Genomic DNA, 23413 nt, shown 5'->3' on the forward strand with positions numbered 1-23413 from the left:
TTTGGGGTGCTTCAGAGGGCCCCTGAGACCTCCCAAAGAGAGATATTAAACAACCTGAGTTCATTTGGCATGTTAAACTACATGGGAAGTGTTGTCAGAAGGAGTGATTGAATCTTCTCAAGTTATATTGTATGGTTGATGATACTAATATAGATATCCTAGAAATTATGTGACATTCATGAAAATCTGATATGTTCTGATAAAATGCTGTCAGTTATAATTCGAGTTATCATATAAAAGTGTTTCAAATCACACACACACACACAAAAAACCTAAACATCTGATATATCACCATTCTCTGACTATAAGATGAAGACATGTTTCCTATGTTAATGTCTGTAAAATGACCCAGAAGCAGCTCTTCTTTCTACAGGACTCTGGAAATCTAGTATTTTATACTCACAGTGTGTGAAGGCAATGGAAGATAGTTTTACTTCAGCAGACAGCTAGATCCACGACTATCACAGATCAGGTGACCAGGAAGTTCCCAGAATCTCTGAAATTATCCTCTCTTAGCCCACATGACCTAGGATTCAAAAAGAACAAATATAATTCAATATCACAGATGCTGCTAAAAGCCAGCAGCAGGCAAGGGCCTAGGACTTGTAGACTACTAGTTGGAGAAGTTGGGTACACATACCCTCTTCAGGGCTTGAGAAAAGGCTAATTTGAGGGAAGTCGGGGCTCTGAGTTGCTATGATATGGACATTAAGTAAAGGAATGTGACTTTATTTTTTAATCAAGGGCTCACTGCATAATCCTCATTTGCCTTTTCAGATGGGTTTCCCTTCCTTTCCACCATTCTCTATGCCCCAGGAGGCTATAGATTTGTATCTACAGGCTTCTTGGTCCTCCAAGCCTCTGGTTGGGTTTGCCAAGGAATTCTCATAAGAGACTAGAAGGCTGACAGAGAGTGAGGATGGGTCTTTATTCCCTCCAACTCCCTCTCGGCTCCTGTGGGCAACCCCCTGCAGTCTGTTATTCCCAGGTTCTGGTAACCCCTTCAGGCCTAGGGGCAGGAGCAGCTTCCCAGTGTTGCTAGACTCTGGGCACCTCATCATCCCTGACTGTTTTCACTGGACAAGAATTAATCCCATCTCACCTTTGTCAAGGTCTTCTCAGGTGGCCCAGTGATAAAGAATCTGCTTGCCAATGCAGGAGACACGGGTTTGATCCCTGGGTGGGGAAGATCCCCTGGAGGAGGAAATGGCAACCCACTCCAGTATTCTAGCCTGGAAAAAATCCCATGGACAGAGGAGCCTGATGGACTACAGTCTATGGGGTCACAAAGAGTCAGATATGACTGAGCACACACACACACACACACACACACACACCTTTGTCATTGGTCCCTTTGTTGATCTTTCCTCAGTTACTATCGCAATTAAAGCTGCAATTACAGGTGCTGTTGGTCTCCTGTTGGGCCTTGACTGATGAGATCGTTCAAATGTCCAGGCTGCTCATGAAATAAGAGCACTGAAGCAGCAAAAAAAAAAAAAAAAATACTTAACTTAGAAAATTTTTCTTCTTGAAATTAAAATTTTATTTATTTAGGCAAAATACGAAGTCTCATTTCATGATGATTTTGGCTATAAGCTACTGTCACTTCTTAATCCTGATTGCCCTTCCTGTCCCTAATTCCTTCCAGGTACTTGCTGAGTTCTTATGAATTTGTGATTTCCAGACAGCTTGCTGTCCCCTATTCCCCCTGGTGAATCTCTGAGTCCTTAATATGCAAGCCTGGCAAAGAAGAAACATCATTGGCTTAGGTTTCTGCCTATGAAATCATGAAGATAATGAATCACATCAATGAGATCTGTCTCTTAAGAAGTTATCAACAGTTTAGTTAATTTCCACCAAGGTTTACCAAAAGCCTATAATATACAGGCTCCGGGGGTTCAAAGACATTTAATATACACTGACTGACTTTAAAGAACTGAAGGCCTGGTAGAGGTGTTCTAACTCCTCACAAAGGGGATGGCAGGACAGTGAGTTGTTTGGAAATCATCAATTTGTAGGCACTAGCAAGTGCCACTTAGAATTTAGGGATAGGTGGGCAGTTTAGATGCAGAACACCAGTTTTTAGCCAAAATGTGCATGCAATGGGAACTCAGATTTTTCATACACACACCCTCAATTTTAAAGTGGAGGGGAATAGAGTTAGGGTCCAGGAAGGAGTGGACTCATAATAAACACGTGAGTGTAGCACATACGCACTAAACGCTAGAATGGGATTTCATGTAGTGTTATGGGAGCACCAGGGAGCATTGGACTCTACCCAGCATTTGAAAAAACTTCTATAAGACAATAACTGGGCTGCCCTTTGGAGAGAGTTATCCAAGTGAAGAAAGATGGGCATCAAGTAAGGGAGGAGAGGGAACAGTGAGGGCAGGCACAGTGTGTGAGGACAGCTAACCACAGCTGCGTGCCCAAGACAGAAAGAAGCTTTGGGAACTCTGCAGGACCCAGAGGGCCAGACGAGGCCTGAGACCCACAACTGTGTGCGACACTTTGGGTGTGCACCCAGCCCCTTCATTTATTATGCTCCTTAATCCTGCTGCTTCCCTGGGGCTTAGAACAGGCTCCAAAAGTAAGACTGTTAGGAGGACAATAGGAGTGACTCCAGGAAGGGATGGTCTCCACAATATCCTCACCAAAGCAGGGAGTCAGGCCAAGGAGAAGGAGATCTAACTGGAAGTGGCTCCCCTTCCCTGGACCCACCTGAGTGAATGGGGTGAATGACAAATAGAGCTGCTCCCAGCTTCCTCATCCTGGAAGGTGAGTGTTTAGGAATGAGGACTTCCGGATCTCACTCCAGAGAGAGTATGGGAACTGGCACTTAATAAGTTCCCCAGGTGCTGCAAATGTCCAGCCAGCTCAAAACCACTGTTGGAGCCGCATTTCCTAAGTGGTGTTCCATCATTCTGGGAATTACTGGGTCAAACACCTTTAAACAGTTGTCTTGGTTACAGGACTCCCCACTGGTCTCTATCTGCTGCTACACTTTAAGACTTGAAGAGAAGTTGGGCAAGGGTAGGGAGAAATATATGATATTTTCTAAATGTATTTGATTATACAGTGTTTCTCTCACTCTCTCTCTCACCCTCTCCCTCTCTCTCTTTTTGGTGGAGCATTTCTTAAGACTGGGCTCCATGAAGCACATATTTTGCAGAAAGCTCCTCTAGAAGCTCAAAAGAATAGTATGTGATAGTTAATTTTATGTGTCATCTTGGCTGGGTCACAGGGTACCTAGATATTGGCAGAACATTCTTCTTGCTGTTTATGTAAAGGTGTTTTTGGGTGAGCTTAACATTGAATCACTATACTGAGTGAAGCAGATTGCTCTCCCTAGTATGGGTGGACCCTATCCAATCAGTTGAAGGTGTGAATAGCTGACTCTCCTCTAGGTAAAATAAAATTCTTTCCTGCCTGACTGCTTTCAAATTGGGATATTGATCTTTCCCCTCTGCCTTTAACTTGAACTGAAACACTGGCTCTTTCTGGGTCTTGAGCCTGCCAGAAATGGCGCATCACCTCTCCTTAGTCTCCAGACTGCTGACTCATCCCACAGACCTTGGGACTTGTCAGTCTCTGTAATCTCATGAGCTAATCCTTATAGATAAATTTTTATCTACCTATTATAGGAGACCAGAAGAGGCCACCCCAAAAAACACCCTTGGCATAGAGATTATTTTGAGCTGATTGTTCTGAGAAACAGTAAACACAGGAGAGGCCGTCAAAATAGAGTATAAGTTACTCTTCTGTAAGGGAAATTTGCATTTATTAAAAAAAAAATCTCTGTGAGGGTGTTTCCTTCTCTTTACCTTAAAGAGAAAGATGACCAATTATTAGAGACTTATCAATGGAGAAGACTTCAATTAAAGCCTGTATAACAAACTGTACTTTTGTTTATCTCACTTTTCCTTATCGCCTCTGTAACTGACTCCCCCACACACTTGTTTCTTTGATTTAGCTGAAGATGGTATTTGAAACAGAATTCTAACATACCTCTTTGAGAGTCTCTCATTTTTTTCCTGGGTGTCTCCCATGAGATATACATGTTAAAAAAAACTTCTATTTTTCTCTTATTAACCCATTTTGCTACAGGGACCCCAGCTGAGCATTTAGAAGGATAGAAGGAAAACAATTCTTTTTCCTCCCCTACTTTATCTATAATTTATCTGTCTGTCTATCCTTCTACCTATCCATCTATCCATCCATCTATCTTATCCATTCATCCTATTGGTTCCATTTCGCTGGAGAACCTTGTGTAATACTGGTAACCTCCATCAACCACTACAGGAGTGGTGCCAAGGCAGGGCAGACTGCCTCCCCGCAACTGGTCACTACTGTCAGTAGTCAGGAGCCATCATGGTGACAGGCAGCAGCCTCCACGCATAAAACCTTTCTGGTGAGTGCTTCCTTACAGAGCCAAGGCTTTCTCTAGGCATCTGGAAGGGGATGACCACCCTTTCTCCTAGGATACTGCTTCTTACTTGTGGGAGGGGGGATTACAAGGCTTGGCTGGTTCACTGTGATGTGTGGGCTCCAAAGTGAGGGACTGGATTCTTTATGGAGTTCTACGGATGACCAGAGGACCCCCTTCTCCCCAGCCCCTTCATGCTTGCTCAGATGCTTCAGAGGGACCAAACTGGGTCCCTGTAATTGTCATGGGACACCTCACAGATGCACAGTGCTGTAGCCCAAATAAGTTGAAAAGGAAGCAAAGTAGAGCTGCATCCTTCACAGGAATGCATCCCTCCTGCCTGCTCTGGGGAACGATGCTCAGGCCCTGGAGAGGCAGCAGCTACAGGAGACGTTTTAGCTGGACAGGGAAGCCTGGCATGCTGCAGTCCATGGGGTTGCAAAGAGTTAGACATGACTGAGAAACTGAACTGAACTGAAAGGAGACCCCTGTTTCCTTATCTAACACAGTGAATGTCATCTAATGCAGAAAAGTTTCTGCAAGTCACAACGTGGGGCTGATGACGAGCTAAGCCCTGCTGGGACCCCTTTCCTGTGTGGTGGCCGGCCCAAGACAGCAGTGCAGGGGGCTCCACAGATGGGCAGAGCTGGGAACTGGGGGAAGATCAGATCCCTCACCAGGATGCACAGGAGCCTGCAAACCAGCTGGGAGTTGGGGTCACCCAGCTTACCACTGAGGCTGAGATGGAGGTTTAAACCTTGAAAAGTTAACTTCAGGAGAAGGAAGGAAAGACAGTGGAAAGAATGGAAAAAAGGGAGGAGAGAGAAAAGAGAATAATAAAAAAAAATTCCTGCACTTGCTCTGGACTGAGTGAACATGTTTTCTCATTAACCCTCACCATAGCTCCACAAAGAGAGGGCTGTTATTATTCCCAGGACATGCAGACACAAAAGGGAAGCACAGTAGTCAAGAGATTTGCCCATCGTCATCTGGCAAGGATTCTAACTCCCACCTGCCTGGCTGCAGGGCTTGGATGCTATATGGGAAGGAAGAAGGTGAGATGGAGGGGACAGAGGACAGATGTTGGGGGCAAGATGTACAGAAAGACAAGCTCCTGGGCACTGGGCATGGAGGTTCCTGGGGTCACAGGGCTAGAAATGAGAAGAATAGGGAATGGAGTGTCTGCTCCCCCAGGGTTAAGAGGGCACTTCCTTAGCATGAGGATGAGGGCTCCAGATAACCTTTGACTGTTTTTTCTGGATTCTTCTCCCTGGAAACATATGCTTTGTAAGTTGCACTCTTTCTTATTGATGTTTGTCTTCTGTTTATTGACCTGTTCCCTTGGAGCTGCTCAGAAGGGTTGTGGCCTGTGGCCACTTTTCCTCGAAGTGGAACCGGGAATTGGGAGCCATGGGAGCAAGAAGGGAGAGGTGGGGCCATCATGGCTGTGGGTGGCCAGGAGACTGCTCCTGGCCTCTTGGGAACCCGGCCCACCCACGGCGCCCTTTCCTCCGTGGAGCTTTCTCTATTACCGGCAGACCCAGAGGCCTTTCGGCAGACTCAGGTCCTCTGCAATTTCCATGGGCCCAAATCCTTCTCCTGAGGCCTGTGCCTTTGCCAAAATGGGCAAAGGATCCTGTGGCTGGAGGGATAATTGGAGATGCGTGGGCCAGGCAGATGTCCACATCTGACAAGACCAGCACTGTAAACAGCCTGGAGAGAATTTCAGAGTCAGGCAGGAAGACTTCTGTACCAACATCCCACTGTTCCCCGGCCATAACCTCATTCTGGGTATTACTCAATAGCCCCTCCAATCACACGGAGCCCCATTCTGAAACCATGTGGAAAGGAAATCTTGATCTCACCCACTGCCTGGAAAGCCTGCTTTCAGCCTCCAGGTCTTGGGGGCAAGAAGGCTGCAACCTCTCCCCACCACCCCCTCCTCCACTGAGGGTTTAGCATCCAGACCTGCGTCTGGTCTTGCTGTCTTCCAAGAACACATGCAGGCCTGAGAGGAAATGGTCAGCTTGGAGAGAAATCAGGTGGGTGAAAGTGAAAATGAATCTCCTTTAGGTTCCCCTTGGGCTTCCATTCGTGGTATTACTGAAGCAGGGTCAAGAGGTTGTCTGGTTCATAACCCGGGACGGATCCGCCTCAGAAGCCTGCTGGGGGCCGGCAGGGCGGCCACATGGGGCTGAGTCACACTTGCCAGAAGTGGTAAGGCAGGAAGCCCCCTGCATCTGGGGAGGTGGCCCCGCCGAGGCAGGGTCCTTGTCCCTGCTCCAAGCCAGCTGATAACCAACCCCTGAACTTTTGTGTGTGTAGTTTTAACAGCGTTGTTGAGATGTAACCATATAACAGCGTTATTGAGATCTACCATGTCATCTACCATTTAAGGTATACAATTCAATGACTTTCAGTATATTCACAGGGTTGTGCAGTTATCACCACACTCTAATTCTGAAAATTTTCATCATCCCCAAAAGCAATCCCACACACCTTAGCTTTCACCCCCTTTATAACCTTCCCTACCCCCCAGCCAGACCTAGGCAACCACTAATCTTTCTTTCTCTTATCTACTCAGTTGATTCTGAATATTTTCTATAAATGGAGTCAGATAGTATGTGCTTTTTTCTGGCCGGCTTCTTTCACTTTAGCATAATAGTTTTCGGTTTCACCCATGTTGTAGAATGTAAAAGTGCTTCATTTTTTTGATGAAAAACATTTCATTGTGTGGGTGTACCTTGTTAATTTAGCCATTCATCATGGACATATGGATTGTTTCTACCTTTGAGCTATTGTGAATTATACGCAATGAATATTCATGAACAGATTTTTGTGTGGACATGTATTTTCAGTTCTCTTGAGTATATTCCTAGGAGTGGAATTGCTAAGTCATATGGCAAACCTTGTTTAATCTTCTGAGGAACTACTAGACTGTTTCCCAGTGTACCATTTCAGCACACCATTTTGCATTCGTTCCAGCAATTTATGAAGGTTTGAATTTCTTCACATCCTCAACAAGCATTGTTTATTTTCTTTTTCTGATTATTGCCGTCTTAGTGGGTGTGAAGTAGTATTTCATCATGGTTTTCATTTGCATTTCCTTGATGGCTTGACCTTTTGTTTTTTGAGAGTTCAAGTCTGTTTAAGAACTTTAAACCTTTCATCTTTCAACCTAGTCTCCTACTCTTGGCACCCAGAGGAGTGGAAACTTTTTCCTGAGTCATGACAGCATCAGCTTCCTGACCACCCTGAAAAACTGGGGGGTTCATTCTGGCATTTTTTTGAGATTCCTCACCACTAACACCTTGTTAGTAGCTCTTCTTTGAACTTTACACATCTCTCTTTATAAAAGCTGGGATTCTTCAACAAGTTAATAGCAGGGGAAAAAAAGTGAGGAAGTACTGTTCTAAATTTAAAAACATGTGAGATATAACAACCAGATGTAATGTGGGCATTGTATCTCTACCAGGATTTAAACAAATAGTAAAAAGACATTTGGTGGGTATTCTGAGAAAATTGAGTATGTACAAAGTGTCAGATGACAGCAAAGAATTGTTTCTAATTATGTTCTACATGATGATTGTGATGTGGTTAGACAAGAAAAAGTTCTAAACATTTCTAAAGAAAATGTTATTAAAGTAAGTGTGGATAAAATGACACAATATCTAAAATTTACTTTAAAATATAACAGGAAAAAAAGGGAAAAAAAGAAATAGATGAAGCATGGAGAGCAGAGTTTGGATGACGAAATATTGAAGTTTACTGTTCTCTCTACTTTTATAGATGCTTAAAATATTTTATAATAATAAAAACAAACACAAGGGAAACACCATAAAATCTGAATATAAACTATAAACTGAAAAACTTGATCAAATATTTGAGTCCCATACTGCACACTCTTCATCTATATTACTAGGTCTGCTACTTGAAAAGTAACTGATTTGAATGTATCATTTGTGCTGTATTTTAACTTACAAGCTACAATACTAGCCAGTGTTTTAATATTGCCTTAAGGCTTTTTTTCCTTTGAGGATGGGGCCTTTTGATTGGCATTTGTATTGTTTCTCTTACATAGACTCCATCCATAGTATCTCACCTACAATTTTTGATTCTGGTTTCTTCAAAGGGGAACAAGAAGATATAGACACTGCAGAGCAATCTATATGGTGAATATTTCTATATATTCATTATCTTTCACCAAATACCAACATTTATTCCACATCCCAATACTGACCTCAAGTATCTATAAGAATTTAGCTTTGTTTACTCCTTTTAAACTAACCAACAGCTCTGTTTTGCACTCATGGTTAATATAGTGGGCTAGGAGGAGATTGGAAAGCTTCTTCTCTATCTGAAAAAATTTGAATTAACTGACTGATTTCTCACCTTACATCAAATCCTTTGAGTAACGGGTACCTGGCTAACACGTGTGCCGAGTCTGGGGTAGGTCAATGTGGTGCTGGCAGACCGCAGTTCCTTCCGTAAATGGGCACGTGGCTGGGACCAGAAACAGCACACAGCGGAAGGGAGCTGGCACATGAGGTGAGGAGGGGGAGCTTTTCCATCAGGTAGTGTTAGCAGCTCCCCTTTCCTCTCTGGAGGTTTAATTTGCTCACCTGGTTCCCACAACAACTTAAGCAGAGAATGGGGACAAGTGACTAAAATTCAAGCCCTCTGGACTCAGTCACAGCCTCTTCAAAATTCGGCTCACCATGGGGTGAGGGTGGGCATAGCTAAGTATTTTTTTCTCACTGGCAGGTGGCTTGGTGGCCACATCCTTGTAGAACATGATGTGCTGTTTGTGGGAGCAAGAGAGAGAATGCCTGTGAATCACTGAACATCAGAGTTGGCAGGGGCTTACTCCAAGCATCCCATTTTACTGACGAAATTATGTTCTAGACAGAGGGTGCGGCTTATTATCAACTTGACCACCCTGCTGACCATGTTCAACTAATAAAGATATGTTAGTCATGGATTAATTCCAAACTTCTGCCCTCAATTCTCTCAAACTTAGAAAGACACTGTGTTTCTGGATGATAATAAAGGAGCACAGTGACCACTGAAGTGCTGGCAAAGTGACGACAGCGAATGAACGAGACCCATTGTTGAATGAGAAAAGATCTTCTGTGACCTTATAGCACAAAGCTTATTGCTTTGTAGTTGAGGACACCCAAACTCTGAGCGGGTAGTGAATGAATTAACTAAAGAATGAACTAGGAAGAGCCCATATCCTCGAAATTCATCATTTGAAACAGGTACTACCTGGTCTTCTAAGAGCCTCATGTTGGCTGGGTTAATTTTATCTTATGCATCTCGAGGCTTCCCTGATGGCTCAGTGGTAAAGGATCTGCCTGCAGTGCAAGAGATGCCGGTTCGATCCCTAGGTCTAGAAGATCCCCTGGAGAAGGAAATGGCAACCCACTCCAGTATTCTTGTCTGGGAAATCCCATGGACAGAGGAGCCTAGTGGCTTATAGTCCATGGGGTTGCAAAAGAGTCGTACATGACTTAGCAACTAAACAGACGATAGACAGACTTTCTCTGTCTCCAATGTCTGGCACAGCACATAGTAGATTCTTAATAAATGTCCTTTAACTGAATTATGAAGCTTATTATTTAAGGCAACACAGCATAAGGCACAATATACATTCCATACAGAGATTAAAAGGTAGTCAAGACCACAGATGGCTGAAGGGGTAAGACATACTTCCTGAAGGAGATAGCATTGAGGTGGAACTTGAAAAACGGGAGGAATTTTGAGAGGTGGGTTATTCGGCTAGGAAGTGGGAAGAGCATGTTCTCCACAGAGGAACAGCATGTTAAGGACGCAGAGGGCAGGGTGTCCAGACGTTTGGGAAGTATCTAGACATCCACCTCCATCCAGTTGGCCGCAGTGCGACACTGTAACAGGAGAGTTGGGCTGATGGGCTTGCCATCAATTGCCCAGAACTCTGTCCATCATCACGAGGTTCTGGAGAGGCTTATCATCTTGAGGGTTGGGAAGGACATACAGCATCCATCATTGGAAAGAGACCTTGCAAGACAGTTCAGAGACAGGAATTTCCCCCACTTCATCCAAATGCTCTGGCTGTACGAAAGGTTAGAAAAACACTGGTGACTGTCTCTTTTGGGAAATACTTTCAGACCATTTAAGCTGTCGGGGAGATAAGCGTCCTTATGATGGTCCTGGTGATCCAGGCCCGTTCTGGCTCAGAAAGCACAAAGACGCACAAAGATTAAATACGCCAGAGGAAAATATTTGCTAAACATCCTCAGATCTTCAGAAAAGTTCAAGAGAAGTTCAAATTTGGGGCTGAGGTTGGAGTCAATGTTGATTTTATCAGCACCTGTTTGCCCAGAGACTTTAGATGAAAGGCTGTTTGTATTAGTACTATTGATGCTGATGGAGGAAACAGCAGTGACCATCGATTGAGCGTCTTCTTTTAGGCTCTTAGGTATGTCTTCCCTAATCTTTTTGGCAACTTTGAAAGGTAGATAGTTTTAGAGGTAAGTGGTAGCTGTTGATTTTGTCTGTCTAGCAAGATTTTCCATCACCCTCCAATTGGTGGTGGCCACCTGGTGGCTCAGAGGTTAAAGCATCTGCCTGCAATGCAGGAGATCGGGTTTGATCCCTGGGTCGGGAAGATCCCCTGGAGAAGGCAATGGCAACCCACTCCAGTATTCTTGCCTGGAGAATCCCATGGATGGAGGAGCCTGGTGGGCTACAGTCCACAGGGTCTCGAAGGGTCGGACACGACTGAGCGACTTCACTTTCACTTTTTCACATTCTTTCACGTGACAGGGGATTGGCCAATTATAATCATTCATCTCCTGGCCACAGTGGTTGGGTCCAAGGAGTGGGTGAGGACCCAACCTGCACCAATCACAGACCTTTCCTGAGACTGTTACCTTGATGTCGGGAGAGAGAAGCACTTCCTGCTGGGCTGGACTGAGGTATGGTGGCCACTGTGATGATGGTGCTGTAGTCTGGTCTCTACCTCTGCCCAGGTGTGGGGCCTGAGCACACATCTCAAACACCTTCTCGCTTTTTAATCTATTTCTCAGCGTGATCTCCCAAGGAACAGACCAAAGAAGAAGAGAAGGAAGAGGATGATAGTGGTTGGGGTGAGGAGCTGATGTCCAGCTTCACAGAGGATTTTACTTCTATTCCATAGTGTAATTAAACATAAAAATACAAGCATTCAGGAAGCCCTCCGAGCCCATCCAAAATCTTTATTCGCCGAAGGCTTAAACCAACAACCTTTCCACCAGCTGCCAAGAGGGCTAGGATAGTTTGGAGGTGGTTTTGCCCAAAGGCTGAGGAATGACCCAGCTGGCCTCTCGAGAATGCTTCTAGCTTTGAGTCTCTGTCAATTATGTCTTACCTACCTGAGAGCTGTTTTGAATGGATGATTTCAGAGGTGCTTGTAGTTGCATGGGCTGAGATTCAGTGCCCTTTATGCTGAGCAGGCACCGGTGATGACTGCCTCGGAAAAGGGATGGGACTTCACTGGTGGTCCAGTGGAAAGGACTCTGCACTTCCAATGCAGGGGGCCTGGTTCGATCCCTGGTTGGGGAACTAGAATCCCATATCCTGTGTGGCGTGGCCAAAATTTAAAAGAAAAAAAAACAAACAAACTGGGGATGATGCAGCCTTTGGCCAGCCTGCTAACTCCAATCAGTCACTGTCACTGCTCCATTACTGACATGATCGCTGACCTCAGGTCTATGGTGGGCAAGTCCCAAGCACGCATTCCAAGATCTAAGACACTAAGAACCCTCTCCAGAGCAGGGCAGAGACCACCTCAGCAAAGCTATGTGGTCTGGGTCTGGGGCTGTCTCACACAAGGGGCTGAATGGGGTCTGAAATCAGCCTGCACTCTGCTTGCTGAGTCGTGTGCTCACCTGGAGGACACATTGTCTCTTTCCCGTCTCACACAGGCACCACACTGACTAGTTTCTCCCACCAGGGACACACCTTCCTTCTTTCTAATCGTTTTCCCACATGAATTAAAAAGGAGTCTGAGGCCCCAGCATGAGTGATCGCCAGGGATGGGGACACACCTATAGCAGGCAGATTTGTTCACAGTCCACAAGGCAAAAAGATTTAATTTGTTTTCACACTGAATAGGCTGATTACATTTGACAACTAAATTTCTCATTGTCCTCTCATCAACAAAAAGGATTTGGAGCCCTAGAGAAAGAACTTGCCTTTTGTTTCATACAGGAAGTTCACAGTGTTCCTGTGAACTTAGCTCACAACCAGACAAAAAGATTAGAGCTGGGTGTGTGGAGTTGATTCAAAAGCTTAGAGTGAGACCAAAGAAGAGCAAATATAATTTTTCTTTACTTCTTTTCTTATGGCCATGTCAAAATAGACACATTAATCAATATCTTGAAATCTTTCCTACCTGCACTAGAGGTACCTGAAGCTGAGGTCTTGCCAGAGGCTTGCTGCAGCCCAGGCCTCTGGCATGGCCTCTTGGTCACTCTTAAGGGGCACATGGATACCGTGAAAGCGGCAAGGCTGGCCACTTCTGGTAAGTTGTATCTACTGCAATGACACATAGACTGAGGGCCTGGGGCTGGTGAGAGCATTTAGCACATTTGTGCCCCAAAACCTTATTCTGAGTAAGATGGGGAAAGCCTCTCTAGAGATACTAGAGAAATGAGAAAAGAATTTGGAAAAAAAAAAAAAATGGAAAAAAAAAAAAAAGAATTTGGCCTTGAGCTGTTCTCCAGGTCTATTTGATTGAATAACATTAGTAAACAAACACATAAAAATAATATCACAGATGAACAAGCTAGTCTGAATGATGGGCCTGGAGTTATCACTTGTTTGCTGTAATTTGAGCAACTCTGCCTCTGAGTTTAACCTTTGCTGTTACTGAGGAACTTCTCTCTAGTGGGAAAGGAACGTAGTCACTATAGCTTAGCAAGAATGAGTTTGTCATCTGGAACCAAGGGAATAAGAAGAGAGGTCTGGGGGTTATATGAGGGTTGGAATGATTGTTACCAAGTGCAAGTTTGTGTACCTGACACACAGTGAGGTCAACAAACCAAAACATCGACTTTTGGAGCAGAGAAAGGTTTATTGCAGGACCATGCAAGGAGATTGGATTGCTCATGCTTAAAAAAACCCCAAACTCCTCAAAGTGTTTCCAAAAGCATTTTTCAATGGCCAGGTGAGGGAGAGGTGTCCCAGGGTATGTGATCCTCTCGAGCACAGTTTTCTTTATTTTTTTTATTTTTAAAAATTAAAAATATGTAGTATTTATCTTTATTGGAGTATAGGTGCTTTACAACGTTGTGTTAGTTCCAAGCACGATTTTCTGATTGGCTGAAAGTGATCAATCCTTAGGCCCCAAAAGGTCTGGGGACTACGTGCTCATGATCATCAAGTAGTTAATTTCTTCCATTTGGTGGTGGTTTTTAGCATCTCAAAAACTCAGGAAGCATGCATCAAACACTATTTTCTGGATACTGCAGAGAGGAGCTACAGTAGATATGAGGAGGGGTCTGTCCCAGGAAGGCCCCATAGGGTCCTGCTGGGTCACACGATGATGGGGGAAGAGGAAGTGAAGTGGGGAGAATGCCTGATGTGTAAGTTTGGCCCCCTCCTGTGAGCTCACCTGTTCCATGAACTTGTTCTGGGTTAGGCTATGTCCAGACTCAGCCTCTGTTTTGCAGCAGGGAGTTAGGAGAGGTGGAATTCCTTGTTTCTGCACAACAGGGGTGCCTCCGACTTCTAGACATAAACAACAAATGCCACAGCCTGAGTCAGACGTGGGCTGCGGGACCCCACCAGGATCAGGGAACAGCCAGACTGAGAAGGGACTGAGCCTCCCTGAGCAAATCTATTTTGAATTCCAAAGTTAGCCGGAAGCATCTAAGAAAATAAATGCGGCAGAAATAACTGTCAGCAGAACACAGCTGCTCTGTTCTGTGGGACTAGGTGCCAACAGAAAGCCCTCCTCTTACAGACAGAACAGCACCCAGTAGGATTTGGAGAAAAGAAGCAACAAAACATCCGGAGTGTTTATAACTTTGAGTTATCTGAGTTCCTTGTGTTCCAAAATGTTTTTTTGCACAAAAGATCTTAAATCATCCATCCACCAAACGATACTTGATACCTATTACATGTGTCAGTCAGCCACATATACACATCTACTCCCTGGGTGGGCAGAAAGCAGATAGCTCTTTTCTTTGGTAAAGGAAAGAGCTGGCAGATATATTAAGGCCCAGTAAGATGCAGTAGATTGTTGTTGTTTATTCACCACGTTGTGTCCGACTCTTTGCGGCCCCATTGACTGCAGCCTGGCAGGCTCCTCTGTCCATGGGATTTTTCAGGCAAGGATACCAGAGTGGGTTGCCATTATCTACTCTAGCGGATCTTCCCAACCCAGGGACCAAATCGGCATCTCCTGCAGTGAAGACAGATTCTTTACCACTGAGCCACCAGGGAAGCCCCAAGAAACAGTATAGCATAGACACAAATAACACAGGCACTGGAGTTAGCTGTGTTTTAATCATGATTCTGTCACTTTCTAACCATGCAGGAAAGTTATCTAACCTCTCATTCAAGTGCCTCAGTTCCACTTCTATAAAGTAAAAAATAATAATAGTTCCTACCCTACAGGATTGTTGTAAGGATGAGACCATGAATGTAAAACGCTTAGCACAGTGCCTGACACACATAATGTGCTCAATGCAAGTTAACCAGTGATGTTCAAAGTAGGAATTTGAACAGAACCACAGTGAAATCTGCAGCATCTAAAGAGGTAGTGAGAAAGGGGAATTTCCCAAAATGCAGAAAAATGTGTCAAAGGCCACGACCAAGCTCTGGGGACACTTTACAATGCCCCAGCCTCTGGTCATGGAGAGAGGAAGCTGATGGTGGGGTAGGGGAGAGTTAAAACCTGGGGCTTTTTTTCCCCAATATGTTTGTCTTCATGGACGAGACCCAGCAACAACTCAAGCCAACAGTTCTGTCAAAAAGCATTCTGGTGGGGAAAGCGAGGGAATGGAGAATGTTCCCAGAAGATTAGACGAAAAGATCAGAAGACCTAGGAGGCAGAAACCTTGCAGGATCCTAAAAAGGGCAAACTGACAGCCAGAGGAGCCTGCAGAGACTTTGAGAGACAAGGCACATCGGAGCCCGAGAGCCTGCAGGGCCCTGGCTCTTCTCTACTAAATATTCCCCAAGGAAGCAGTGCTAAAGAGGAGGAGTTAGAGGAGAGACAAAGCCCGGGATCAGACTAAGGGCTTCTATAGCCATGACCACAGTGACTCCTATAACCCCACCTGAATGTCTGGAGAAAGGAGAGACACTGGTTTAGTATCACACATCTGGTGATACAGAGAAGCCAGATACTGTCTCTGGAGGAGAAGTAAGGTAAACACCCTAAAGAAATCCCACCTGGTCTCTGAAAAATGGGAGTTAGGGTCGGGAGAGGGGAGGATGCTATGATGAGTAGGAAAAGACTCTTTCTGATCCTGCAACCTACAATTCAACTTCTCTGGGACTCTTTCTGTATATCTTGAAGATAGAGGGTAGGTGTCTGGACACCCCCTGCCGATGGCAGTGAGGCCACCATCTGGCTGCCTCCATGTCAGAGGGACAGGATCAAGGCAAAGAAAGACTGGAGACCCAGGGCAAAGGAAAGAGGATTACTGGAGATTTCCGCCTGCTGGTGGTGGATCTACTCTGGGAGAAAGCCAGGCTACCAGGGAGTTCAGTTCGATTCAGTTGCTCAGTCACGTCTGACTCTTTGTAACCCCATGGACTGTAGCACACCAGGCCTCCCCATCCATCACCAACTCCGGGAGTTTACTTCAAGATTATTTTTCCTGAATTATCAAAAAAGTAAGAGAGTTCCAGAAAAACATCTACTTCTGCTTTATTGACCATGCCAAAACCTTTGGCTGTGTGGATCACCACAAACTGCAGAAAATTCTTAAAGAGATGGGAATACCAGACCACCTGACCTGCCTCCTGAGAAACCTGTATGCAGGTCAGGAAGCAACAGTTAGAACTGGACATGGAACAGCAGACTGGTTCCAAATAGGGAAAGGAGTACATCGAGGCCGTATGTTGTCACCCTGCTTATTTAACTTATATGCAGAGTACATCATGAGAAATGCTGGGCTGGAGGAAGCACAAACTGGAATCAAGATTGCCAGGAGAAATGTCAATAACCTCAGATATGCAGATGACACCGCCTTTATGGCTACCAGGGAAGGTGCTGGTTATCTCCAGGCTTACACAGCATAGAGTGCACTGCTTTGAGGGCAGACAGTCCTGAGATTCCAGCAAGGCTTCCCCGAGGATTCTGGGACAAAATGTTTGAGTTTGTCCAGCATGTGTCCTATGCAAGATACACAAAGAATCCCACCTTATCCTTTGAGACTCACCAGGGTTGACGCAAATACCCAATCAAAGACCCTGGAAAGTACAAATCAACCCAAAGATATCTGCAGATTCTAAGAAGGCTTGTTCGTGGTCAGCCTCGAATCAGGTCCATGTCTGACTCTGCTCCCTGTTCTAGAGCTGATGTCCTGGTTTTGCATCACAGTGACCTTTGTGGAACTCATTCCCTTCCCTTGGTTTCCGCTAAAAAAGCGGGTTCCACCAGCTTTTGCGAACACTTGTGATATAGACTCTTCTGAAGGCACAAAGAAGCTGTGGAGGTGGTTACATTGGAGCAGAGTGACTGACTGAAGATTCTGGAGTAGATTTCCTTGTTTGTGGGGGTTCATTGACCTCTCAGCAATTAGGCTAGTTATCTTTCTTCTCTCTCCACTCCCCTCCACAACTGATGAAGACCAAGACACTGATGTAAAAGGTGCATTGGAATAGTTTGATCAAACGTATTGCATTGTGGCTTGGTAAAAGCAATGCTTCTACATCATAACCATGCTGGATTTTTAAATACATGCTTTAAACTATTAACCTCTTAATCAATATTTATAAATTAACACACATTATATGTGATTTGGGACTTCCCTGGTAACTCAGATGGTTACTATCTGAGTAACCATCCAATGCAGGAGACATGGATTTGATCCCTGGGTCAGGAAGGTCCCCTGGAGTAGGAAATGGCAACCCACTACAGTATTATTGCCTGGACAACCCCATGGACAGCATAGCCTGGCAGGTTACAGTCCTTTGGGCCACGAAGAGTCAGATACAACTAAGTGATTAACACTAACACTGCCTAAATAATAAGTTATTTTAAGTATGTATATGTAAATAAAACAACACATTAAATATTATACACAGATGTGTCTGTTTCATTTATATCCTGACACATTTTTATATTCACAGCAACAAAACCTTAAACGCTCACTGGGTAAATGGAGATGCTCTAATATTCAGTTACCTCATCCTTGTTACTTACCCAATGTTTTGTGTCCACTGCTTCACTCTCCTGGAAGTGGTAGCTATATCTCAACACACATTGTCCAGCCCAACGTAACAGTCTGTCCTCAGTCAAAGGTTGTTGAGTTGTTGCTGTTATTTTAGAGATAAGAAATGGCAACTCCAAAGGGTTAGGAGAAGGAGCCAAAGCACACAGCTGTTAATGAACAGAGGTGGCTGATTCTAGAACAGTTTCCAATATCCCAGCCAGGGCACAAGCCACTCTACCAGGCAAGGAATCGTTCCTCCTACGCCTTTGGGAGCAGAGCCCCATAGTGAGGCACAGATTCTGCAGAGCCTTGGATTGGAAGCCACAGAGCTGGAGATATCTGGAGATGTGTTTTTCTTGGATATGACCATTGCCCAGGCCACACGTAATTCTGCCCTTTGGATAATTTGTTATCAATCATGATAGCTGGGAACCAGAATTGGCAACATTTGATTATTTGGTTTAGAAAGTCCCATTTTTTTTTTTCATTTCAGACATTATCTCTTTTATTTTCACATTCTTTTCAACACATGATAGTAACACTCTCTGTGGCCAGCAATGTGCTTGTGGGGAGAGCACATCCCTGGAATTCACTTTCCAGAGGGGACAAGCTCAGTGGAAAATTTGCAGATGTATGGGAATGTACGGAATGTGAGGAAAAGGGCTTTGACACAACAGAAATTGCAGCAAGGTTGCTCATGCTGCAAGCTGGTGTGGTTTGATTGCCAACAGTAAATTTAATTATGGAATAAAGCAGACTTTTTAAATCATTTTTTTGAGATTTTGGAAATACATTCTCACGAGTTGAAAAAATGTAGTCTCCAAATATAGTTTGAAAAACAACACTTTAGACACGTCTGGTGATCCAGTGGTAAAGAATCCACCTTGCAATGCCAGGGACATGGTTTGAATCCCAGTTGGGAACTAAGATCCCTCATGCCTTGGAGCAACTACTAAGCTGGTGCATCACAACTAGAGAGTCCATGTGCCACATCGAAACATCATACATGATGCAAGGAAGATCCTGCATGCCTCAGCTAAGACTCCACGCAGCCAAATTAGTTCATTAATTTTAAAAAAGAAAAACACTTTAAAGGAATGCTAACATTCTCCTAAATAGGAAGTGTATGTGTGTGTGTGTGTGTGTGTGTGTGTGTGTGCTCATGCATGTGGGTGTGAACATGTACATGTTTAAATCCTCCTGATTTCTGGAGAAGTGGACAAGTCAAGCTTTCACAGGCAGAACTGTCTCTGGGTGGAATCATGCCGTTGCCGTCGGTTGTTTCTTATCTTGCTGCCTTCCCCCGAGTCAATGGATCAAAAAGTCCTTGTTGACGTCCCACCTCTCCCCCTTTTTCTTCCATCTCTCTCTAGGCCCTGGTTGGCTCTCAGGGTTGTCCCCCATGAAAAAGTCTCCTAGGGATGCAGCTGGGGATGGCACACCTCAATGAAGTTATTAGATCCCAGACCATGAAGGTGAGAGAGACCTCAAGGAATCCTCTGAGGCAAGGCCTTCATTGTACACATGGAAAAAGGCTTAAGGAACAAGAGCCTGAATTGTCAGTGGGGACATGAGGGTGGACTCTGATAATGATGTTTGGGGGTTCCTTAGTGCTTCCCCAGAACCCAGGACAGCTGGATTCTGATGGAGGGGATCATCCTTGAGATACAAGCATCAGTCTATTCTCAGCCTTTTCTCTCTCCTCCCACACCCCTGCCCCCAAATCCTTGTCTTTGAATAGGCCTGGAGTGTCATACCTCTGAATACAACTATGCAGGAAGACCCTTCCAGATCCAGACTGCTGGCAGAGTGGGAGAGCAAATACTTCCTCTTGAGAGGGTTGTTGTTTAGTCACTAAGTTGTGTCCAACTTTCTTCTGTCCCCATGGACTGTAGCCCACCAGGCTCTTCTGTCTATGGGATTTCCCAAGCAAGACTACTGGAGTGGGTTGCCATTTCCTTCTCCAGGGGATATTCCCGACCCAGGGATCAAACCTGAGTCTCCTGTGTTGGCAGGCAGATTCTTTACCACTGAGGCATCAGGGAAGCCCTCTTGAGAGGATTACCCAGGCTTAAACCATTCTTGTCAAGAACAAGCATTTACTGTGAGCGCTTTATTTATTTGTCTATTCTGAGTGTGCTGGATCTTGGTTTTGGCATGCAGGCTTTCTGTAACTGGGCTGAGTTGCCCCGCAGCATGTGGGATTTTATTTCCCCATCCATAAATCAAACCCTTGTCCCCTGCATTGGAAGGTCAATTCTTAACCACTGGACCGTGAGGTAAGTCACACGGTGAGCCTTTTAAGTGTCTCTAAGTTAAGACAGCTTCTAAGTTATGACAAATTTACTATGTCAGAAAGACAAAGAACCAAAAAGGAAGTTGTTAATTCTCAACTTGATTTATAAAATTTGTTGGCATAAGTGTCATTCCCTTCTTCCCTGACTTATACACACGTATAATTCACCACCCTCACCCTACAAAGGAGTTTCATCATTCCAAGGAGAGTCTAGGTCTGTAAAGGGCCCTCGAGATGGGACCTTGCTTACCTCTCTGGCCTCATGCTGGACCTCTGGCCCTTTCTCTGCATCCAGCCATCTTGTCTTCTTCCTGGGAGATGCTTTTTCTGATTCCTCACTTCCTGTCTGGACCCCTGACCCCACCCCAGGTATCCACTGTCTTAGCAACTTTGCAATCTTTGTCGAATTTATACAATTGTAGTTAAGCAAGTAATTGAGTAACTAGCTGGTTATTGACTCCACAGTCCTGAATGCCAGCTCCCAGAGGACAGGGACATCTCTGTCTTATCCCTCAAAACCTTAGGACTGTGCTTTGGTATATAGTGGGTGTGAAACATTTGTTTGAATGAGTTGTAGGGGTGGGAGGTTGGACATGTCTGGACAGCCACACTGAAAATGCGATGAGTTTGGTCCAGCTGATTAGCTCTGGGAGCCAGAGAGATGCAGCCTTGGTGGGTGGGGCAGGCAACCAGGGGCCAGGGAGAGGGAGGCCCAGCCTTGGAACATCTCCCAGAAAGGCCTGCACTACCCTGCTGAAATGGTTCCTCCAGCGTTGAGCAAAGATAACACCCAGGGATGTGACTTCTAGTTCCTTGTTTTTCTGAGCAAAACAGAACTAGAAGGAAAAATAACGCAACCTTAATGTGTTCCTTGAAGGCCTGGGGATTTACAAGGAACAGGACAAGAAGGACAAATTCCTTCACACTGCAACCTCAGAGAGCCCTGGTGTTCCATGGGCTTTAGGTATTTGTGGCTCCTGTTGACTGTGGGCTCTGGAGTCAGAAAGACTCAGGTTCAAATCTCCCTGTTTCTATGTGCTGGCTGTGTGAACTCAGGCAAGTGACATAACCTCCAGCTTCAGCATTTTTTTGGTAAAATGGACATGATTCCTGGATTACTATTATAACTAATAAATCATAGATGAGGCATATGACATAGAGGAGACACTCTAAATAAAGAATAGCTAAGATTATAATGGCCTGTTTACTCTATTATCTCCTGGAGGAATGTGGGTATTGATTTCTGTGAACTTTGACCTTTCTGTTACTGGGAGTTAAATAATAACTCATTGTGTGATGGGTGTTTATGTATCTGTTGTGTGTGTGTGTGTGTGTGTGCTCAGTAACTGAGTCGTGTCTAAGTCTTTGTGACCCCACGAAATATAACATGCCAGGCCCCTCTGTCCGTGGGGATTCTCCAGGCAAGAATATTAATTAGAAAGGTTTGCCATTTCCTTCTCCAGGGGATATTCCCTACCCAAGGATCAAACCCGCATCTCCTGTGTCTCCTGCATTGGTTGGCAGATTCTTCACCATTGAGCCACCTGGGAAGCCCTTATATAGCTGTTAGAAAGTTTGTTTTTCAAATAATAAGAAAGTTGCTTGTTCTCTAACAAACTCTTTGGCCGCATTAAATCCAAGTGTAGCACTGACTCTGAGGCTCTGCAGTTGGGGTTATCTCCAGCAATCAGGACTCTCTGGGCTTGGTGAGAAGAGAGCTCCCCTTTCTGTCATCCTGGAAAAGCTGTGCTCAGGTGTGGAGCCCCATCACCAGGTAATGTGAGGAAGAACACATGAGGAAGCCCACGCATTCTTGAGCCATGAGCTGAGCTCTTTGTCTCTCCTTATAAGGAGCGAGTTATCATCCGTCCTGCAGAAAGGTCACTGCTCTTTCTTTCTTTCTGTCTCTTCAAGCGGCTGAAATAAGTTGTTTTTTTTTCCTCAGAGGGGTGGGGTGGTGATTAAACAGGGTAAATATGCCAGTGCTTCAGCTATCCAACTATGGGATGTTGATAGGCCCTGTAGTAGGCTTTTTTTTTTTTTTAATCCTAAGGACTCTAGGAAGACAGATATTGGAAGCCCCCCCTTCCCCTAAAGATGAGTCAGACTTAGGAGACTTTTGCAGCCTGGGGGCAGACACAAAAGATTTTTACCTTCCCACAGCTGCTTGTTCCTTTCCGCCCTCTATGGTAGCCCTCTGCACTGATGATGAAATAAGAGGCTGCTGGGAAGAGCAGGGGACCCAGGAAGTTCCAGGTGGTAACTTCTCCTCTCAAAAGAACCAGCTCTTCACACCTCACGGAAGCAAGGATGCAAGGCCCCCACTCCAGAATCACTGATGTTTGAGCCTCACCTCTGCCCTGAAGCCCCCATTCTGCTGATCCCTCCTCTGTCTTTAGGATGCCCGCCACACCTCCTTGCTCCCAAGTCTGACACTCACCTGCCAGTCTTTTGGATGGGTTGGGGTGCTTTCCTGGTCACGCTGGTCTCAGCTCCTCACCAAGCCCACAGGTTCCTCACAGGCAAGTGTGAGTCTTCCCCTTCTTCTGTGGACCTGCCTTCGTGCTGGGTGTTAAGTGGCTGCTCAGTGCTTGAGGGAAAGTGAATTAGGTGCCATGAGAGAAAGCCTGGATGATCACCTTTGTATGCTTTGCTGAGAAGGACCCCAACGTGGTTGAGAACTGGCTAGCTATCTGAAGGCATCTAGGTCTCCTCCACCTGATGCTTCTCTTAGCTGTCCCTGGAGCTCGCCAGGCCCAGCAGTTCCACTCTGCCTTCCTCTTGCAGGTGTCTACTGGTAAAGTCTACTTTCCAGTTGCTCCTCCAGTCCCGTGTGACTGAGCCCCAAAGGGCACAGACATCAGTGTAAAGAAGCAGAGCTACCGCCCTCCCCAGGAACCTTCTGTGTAATTCAGGAGTGAAAGCACACGCTGCACAGTATCTCCATGGGCTCCCCCTTCAACATCAGCCTTTCTTCCATCCCTGAGGGATGTTTTTAAAGCTTTTATCATCTTATCCAATTTCCTGCTGTTCCTTTCCACAGCCTGAGAACATGGACCAACTTCTCAATGTTCTCTTTGTGGTTCTCTGACATCCTTCATGGACCTCCTTGCTTCTTTATGGATTTTATTGTTAATCATCATAGGAGCAAATAAGAGTAACAGGCATGGGAGGTGACAATGTTCCCTAAATTGTTACCTTTTTTGTTCAATCAGTTAAATGAACTTTATAATCTGAGCAGATACAAGATAATGACACACATACACACACAAACAA

General features: G+C 45.0%; 1 long non-coding RNA gene across 1 annotated transcript; it reads right to left on the minus strand.

Moving 5' to 3' along the window:
• Positions 1 to 1364: 1364 nt before the first annotated feature.
• LOC122427629 lies at positions 1365 to 20514 on the minus strand. The gene is made up of 4 exons (XR_006265502.1): positions 20388 to 20514; positions 17832 to 17944; positions 14064 to 14179; positions 1365 to 1476 (listed from the first exon to the last, which is right to left on the minus strand). It is a non-coding gene; the product is annotated as an uncharacterized LOC122427629 (long non-coding RNA).
• Between the last annotated feature and the right edge of the window lie 2899 nt (positions 20515 to 23413).

This window comes from Cervus canadensis, chromosome 2, assembly GCF_019320065.1.
Source record: "Cervus canadensis isolate Bull #8, Minnesota chromosome 2, ASM1932006v1, whole genome shotgun sequence".
Taxonomy (NCBI): domain Eukaryota; kingdom Metazoa; phylum Chordata; class Mammalia; order Artiodactyla; family Cervidae; genus Cervus; species Cervus canadensis.